The sequence below is a fragment of the Pseudophryne corroboree genome, chromosome 1, assembly GCF_028390025.1.
Source record: "Pseudophryne corroboree isolate aPseCor3 chromosome 1, aPseCor3.hap2, whole genome shotgun sequence".
Lineage (NCBI taxonomy): Eukaryota > Metazoa > Chordata > Amphibia > Anura > Myobatrachidae > Pseudophryne > Pseudophryne corroboree.
In genome coordinates this window covers 434417836-434424540 of record NC_086444.1, presented here as the reverse complement: position 1 = coordinate 434424540, position 6705 = coordinate 434417836, and the positions used below count along the sequence as shown (strand labels likewise).

The 6705-nt window shown below is 42.6% G+C and overlaps 1 protein-coding gene across 4 annotated transcripts in view; it reads left to right on the top strand.

Moving 5' to 3' along the window:
- The first annotated feature begins 2951 nt into the window (after window positions 1-2951).
- ADCY4 (adenylate cyclase 4) overlaps window positions 2952-6705 on the top strand; it is a 133946-nt gene continuing 130192 nt past the window's right edge. Inside the window, exon 1 of one of the 4 annotated variants that reach the window (XM_063913498.1) lies at window positions 2952-3073. The gene's annotated coding sequence lies outside the window, so the exon portion shown is untranslated. Of the gene's footprint in view, window positions 3074-4493; window positions 4578-4847; window positions 4990-6705 lie in introns of those variants that run through there. The other 3 variants (XM_063913500.1, XM_063913499.1, XM_063913497.1) reach the window with 3 other exon arrangements.

The following is a 6705-nucleotide window of genomic DNA, read 5'->3' as shown; positions in this document are numbered from 1 at the left end:
GACTGGAGAGACAGAAGGGGCTCGCTGGGGCTAGGGAGACACGCCGCAGGGCTGGAGAGACAGAAGGGCGCTAACTGGGGCTAGCAAGGCACACTGCAGGGCTGGAGAGACAGAAGGGGCTCGCTGGGGCCAGGGAGACACGCCGCAGAGCTGGAGAGACAGAAGGGCGCTAAGTGGGGCTAGAAAGGAGCACTGCAGGGCTGGAGAGACAGAAGGGGGCTGAGTGGGGCCAGAGAGGCACACCGCAGGGCTGGGAGACAGAAGGGGGCTGAGTGGGGCCAGAGAGGCACACCGTAGGGCTGGGAGACAGAAGGGGGCTGAGTGGGCCAGAGAGGCACACCGCAGGGCTGGAGAGACAGAAGAAGCTGGCTGGGGATAGAGAGACATGCTGCAAGGCTGGAGAGACAGAAGGGGGCTGAGTGGGGCTAGGGAGGCACACTGCAGGGCTGGAGAGACAGAAGGGGGCTGAGTGGGGCTAGAGAGGCACACCGCAGGGCTGGAGAGACAGAAGAAGCTGGCTGGGGATAGAGAGACATGCTGCAAGGCTGGAAAGACAGAAGGGGGCTGAGTGGGGCTAGGGAGGCACACTGCAGGGCTGGAGAGACAGAAGGGGCTGGGTGGGGCTAGAGCGTTACACCACAGGGCTAGAGAGACAGAAGGGGTCTGGCTGGGGCTAGAGAGATGTGTAGGGATAAAATAGCGGGGGGGGGGGGTTGCCTATTTTGCCAATCCCGGGCCACACAATTTCTGATAGCAGCTCTGTGGGTCATCTTTCTTTCCCTTCAATACTGGCGAAGTGATGCAACGCAAATGCCATTGACTATTATTGTACCAAAAGAGTGAACTGCTCCATTGAATGGAGAATTAATCACATTTACATGCAGGGTTCAGAGACAGATCCTGAATAGGGGGTTTCTTTCTATCTCCATAGCTCTGGCACATTATAAATGATTCAAATTATCCCTGTATTGTTCTGCTGATAGCAAACTTGGCACACTAATAGCAGCTTGCACAATCAGCATCCATGCCCTCCCCATTGCAGACCGTTGTCTGATGTTCTGTTAAACAGGATAGAATCCCTCCACCCTGCAACATGCTTTAATCCTTGTAAAAGTAGGGCACAGGTCAGCTCCCACCTTGAGAGGGGTGCGTGGAATGAGACAGGGAAATACCTTAAGTGTTATGGCATAGAGCCTTTACAACTATTCAAGGATTTCCTCAATTATTTTAAAGTCGTAATAGATTTATGCAAATCAAAAGTGCATCCAGCACACCAAGGCTTCCACGTAAGACTCAGATAAGTTAACACTGAAAATCGATTCAGTAAAAGGTAAGCCGATCACACACACCAGTAAATGCAAAAGAAGCCTGATGTGAGCGCTTCTGTTTTCACTTTTCACACAATGATTGGCATGCCAGAGAACAATCCAATTGAAATGTACTTTCCAGCCACCTTAACATGCTAGCTTCTGATCCATCTGCTCAGCCCATGCTGCACTTTCACAGCTTGGACACCCAGGTGTGGTTTTTATTGGATACAGATCCTGTCAATTAGGCTGCGGGACAAGATTGGCCAGTGTGTGCCCTATATTAGACATGGAAAGCAATGCCTGACTTGTTGCTCTGAGTGGCTGCATTTCGAAATTAAATTAAGGCAGCTACACCACACTACCAAGATGTATAAAATCATGCATTGAAACCGCAGTGGCTACAAAATAAATATTTCCCCTATCCTCTGTCATCCCTTTTGTGTGCCAGCCAGGAGTTAATCCCCAGCCACCCACACTGTAGGCCTCTGTGTGCCCTCTTCTGTCCCTGCACCATATAGTTTTCACTGTTCCTATATTCATTAGCAGATGGAGGAGGCAAAGAATTCTGGGAAATGTCTCAGGTCTCCATGTGTGGAGGGACTTTAATTAGTGACAATTCCAGCAGTGAAAGAATGGAAAAGCAAACTCCCATTGAGAGGGGAATGAAACAGAAAAGGCAGGGACATAGGTGGCTAAGAGCTTTCTGTGCAGGTTAGGCTGGCGTGACAGATTTGCACATATTAGTTAGACAATTAAAGCATTATGTAATCCATGTAAATCGAGTCTGGGCAGTCTGTTTGAGTAGGAGTCCTGTATAATAAATATAATAATAATAATTAAAAAAAAAAAACAATTATCAGCAAACTTGAAAGATTGCATATTTCATATGTATGTAGATGGACAGTTGTATTGACTAAAATAATCTCTTTTCATTTCCATTATGCAGTGTGAAGAGCAAGAACACTTGGAAACAGTGAATGCATTGTGACCATGCAACCACAGTAGCAGAAGACAAGAAGTCTTTAGATTGTAAGCTCGTAAGAGCAGGGCCTTCTCCCCTCGTGTGCCTTTCCTTCTCTTATACTGTACTCCATACTCCCTTTGATGGCACCTAACCCCGGATTTTCCATACCTGTCCTATATTGTCTTGAACTGTAAGTGCTGTTTTGCTCATTTGTTTATGTACTCTATAATGGGCGCTGTGGATCTTTTGTGGCGCCATATAAATAAAGGATAATAATGTCTATCACTCATGTACCTTTTTAATATGTACAAAACACAAACCTTTATTTGGGTTACTTATGTTCATTTACACTAGCAAGCCAAAGAAAAACGAAGGAAATAATCCCTGTGCTGTTGCTTTTGTGCAGGTTCCTGATGTAGCAGCAAGGCCAGCAGTAGTAAAACACTGCAAAGGTGAAGGAGTTAACTGCACTCACTGAGGTTTTAAAATATCCCCAGCCTTCTCTACATTGAAATGGCTGCTCCTGTAATCTCTGGTAACCCAACACGCAGTTCCTTGTTGCCTCACCACAACTGCTGACCTTTTCATGAATTCTTTCTGTCTTACAAAGGGTTAAAAATAGATACCAGAGAGGCGCTTTATTTCGTCTTCTTTAAAGCAGTGACTGGTTTTACTTCATTCCAAAGGCCTCTGGCTGTCAGGTGTGGGGCAGATGATGTTTCTGACACCCTCACGGAAAGCTCAGAAACCAGGCCACCTTTTCCCTTCCTCAAACCCGTTCCTCCTGCTCAGGCAAAAGGTATGTTTGTGTGCAGGGAACCTAAAGAAAGATAGCGAGCGAATGGTGGGGGGTAGTCTGAATGTCAATGACAGGTAATCAAATCATAATACAAGATAGAAAAATGAATAATAGACAGCGACTTGGGAGGGAAAAACAGGATGGGACATGAAGGAGCTGTCAGCATGTAGAAGAGATCTGCGATTGAGTTGGGGGAATGGTGACAGACAGGCAAGTGAAACTAGTTCTATGGAAGAATAAGATGAGTTAGCTGGAAAGTGTGAGAAAGCAAGCAGAGACAAGGCAGTAAGGAGAAATAGGTGGAGAGATAACAGAAAGACAGGGAGCTGTCGTCATTTTCCTTTGGGCTCATTTCCAAATTAAGCTGGTAATTAAAAATCAGCACAGATAAATTGGCTGTACCGCGTGGCACTCTGCCACTACTGTCTGTTCTGCACACACTCTGTCATCATCTCTCACACCTCTTACATGTCCACACCGTGCTCATACATCTCCTACTCTGACATTCTCTTTACTCAAGCCTTCTCTGTTTCCTACCTGTCTCTTTTTATCATTTGCAGTCTCTCATCTATCCCAAGGGGAATATTGTCTGAAGAAACATTTACTTACCTAAGCGTCTCTAACCCATCCACTTACCTGTCTGTGTCTCTCTGATTTCTCTTTAAGCCTCAGTGGTTCTTTGTCTGCCTTTATTTCTCCTTCATTTCATGGCATCTAATTAAAATCAAATCAAATGCCCCAGATATGGAGATAATTATGGATTCCTTTTGAGGAGTATGCACAGTATCACACCTTACTAACCTGCAAGCACATGACCAGCCAAATATAGCTGCACTGCATTATACAAGTGTATGTTTTAACCATTTTCCCTGGCAAAACATGATTTTGACAGTTCCACCGGCAATGAACAGGTCTTCTTACTGGCACTACATTACTAGCGTCACTGGGCATTCTGGCACGATGTCCTTGTGCCCATCCCAGCAACACATCTGACTCTATATTTTGTGAACACAACACAAGATAATTATTATTTGTATTTTGTTCTTTTATTACGTTAATGCATAACTGCAACTATCTCTGGAACTACTGTTAGAACAGTAAGGAGTATTGCCGGACTGGTAGCATCCATGTAATGAGGTTAGTAAACTCAGAACAAAAGGCCAGTATGAAAAATATGAAACTTGTACTGAAAAGCTGATAATACAACACTAAGTGGAGGAGATAACAGGAAAAGAAACTATGACTGGTGCCGATAGACCATTTATAAAGATGGAAAAGTGGAATAGCAGAGGAAGGTGCTTGGCAGGATATAGGTATCATTCAGCACAGCAATAGACTGTGATTGGGAGACAGGAAGAAAGGCGTCCGTCAAGTACAGAAATAGCAGATTGGATGATGGAAGCTGTGATTACTGTGGATTACAACTGCAATAGCAGAGTTTTCTCCAGGACTGACAAGCAGGATCAGAGCTGGAAGAGTTAAAGGATACACAGGAAACCACAGGGTGGGTCAGACTTCAGACAACAAGAAGCAAAGATGGAAAATACTAATAAACTCTGCTAATGACAACTAATTATCTGTGGAAGGGAAGGGGGGTACTGGTATGGCAAGGAAGGGAGACGGAAAGACTGACAGGGACACACAACATAGGAGGTGAGACACACAGACAAAATCAAGAGACATGCAGGAAGGGAAATGTGTGGTGACAGCCAGCAATGTGAGAGAGAAGGGTTACAAGGAGAAGGAGGGATGAGAGTTGGGGAGGGACTCTGAGCATTGAGGATTCAGACATACAACCTGGAGGCTATCTTGGAAGAGAGGGAAGGAGAAGGGAAAGTGTGAGACTGAAAGCTGTTACCTGGAGTTTGAGGGACCAAGGTGATGTGGGGAATACAGGGACTGGCAGCTCTATCTTGGTGAGAAGGCAATCATTGGGTTAGAGGTTTTGTAAACTAATGATGTGGTTTCAAGCCTGATACCTGGGAGATCCTTGGTGTTTCAGGACATACTGGCTAATTTGGGACGTTTGATTTGTCATGGAAGCATAGGACTTCTTTAGGTGAATTATTACATAGAATTTGAGGAATGTTAGTCCCTGCTGCAGGAAGAGACTAAAGATCAGAGCTATTTGAACAAGTGATGAGAACATATTACATCTTATGCTTTGATGATGGGGAGAGATAACTATCGAGCTGGTTATGACTTGGGTGCGCTATAATGTTGCTCAGGAAACAGATTCTAATGTGAGATTTTGGCTTAGGAGAGATAAATATTACAGTAATATTTATGGAAATTGGAATTCTGATGTTGTGACAATGTGATTAGCATGACTACTCTAATAATTAGCTGTGTTCTTCTAACAGCATGGGTCAGCAACTATGCTAAGGTTTCACAGTACAAACATGTTAATGTAACAATTGTTCTCTATAGTAATATTTTAGTGATAATACCTTGTTATTTGCATTCTTTTCAATAATGATTGACAAATATGTCAATGGTATGGTATTGCTAAATAATAATTCAGTACAGTTCTCTGGGAGTGAAATGCATTGACTTCTATACACTGATATAGAAATAGATGAGTACAGTATAATGATTTTTGGTATTTTGCTATTGGAGAAGATCCATCTTAATTAGGGGTGGTCCATTACGTAGTTATGTTTGTTTTGTTTTCTTTATCCTTTTAGAGAAATGATGTTTATTATTATTATTGTTTCTTTATATTGTGCCAAAATATGCAGTGCTGTACAGAATATACATAATCATTCACCACAATTGCTGCATCATTGGAACGTACAGTCTAAACTCAGTAGCACACATATACATTCACTCCAGGATATTTGCCAGCAAAAATGTAACCTACCAACATATTTTGGCGCGTTGGAGGAAACTGAAGCACATGGAGGAAACCCTTCCCCGTGAACATGAGATGGACATACAAACTACACACAGATGGGCCCTGGTTCTGTCAAACTCACAACCCCAGAGTGTGAAGCAGCAATGCTAAACACTGATATAAAACTAGGTACAGGATTGGTAGAGTGTATAACTGAGTATATTAAAGTATTAAGTGGAGATTTAAAGTTTCGTAAAATAATCAAATGATTTTCAACATTAATCGTGCAAATATATATATATATATATATATATATATATACAGGTTGAGTATCCCTTATCCAAACTTCAAACTTCCACATTTTTGGGTCCCCTACTGAGATAATGACATATATATTATATATTATGTGTATATATAGATATATTATGAATATATGGAATATATATGCATGTGTGACATTATCTCAGTAGGGGAACCAAAAATGTGTGATTTTGAATTTTGGATAAGGGATACTCAACCTGTATGTTAGGGAAGTCACCAGTGTTCTTTACGTTGAGTATAAGCTGAGCCTTGCATTCGTTCAAATTTTGGTATATTGAGTAAAAAGCACTTTGAAAATTTCGCAGTGTGCTGGTTCTATCTAAACTGCTAACTGTGATGTTGCGGGATGAATATGAGATTATATATTTACATTCATTAACCAGACACCCGCAATCCATCTGAGAGTGTCAATGCGGCTTCCCGGGACTTTGTTCTGTGATTACTGTATATATATATATATATATATATATATATA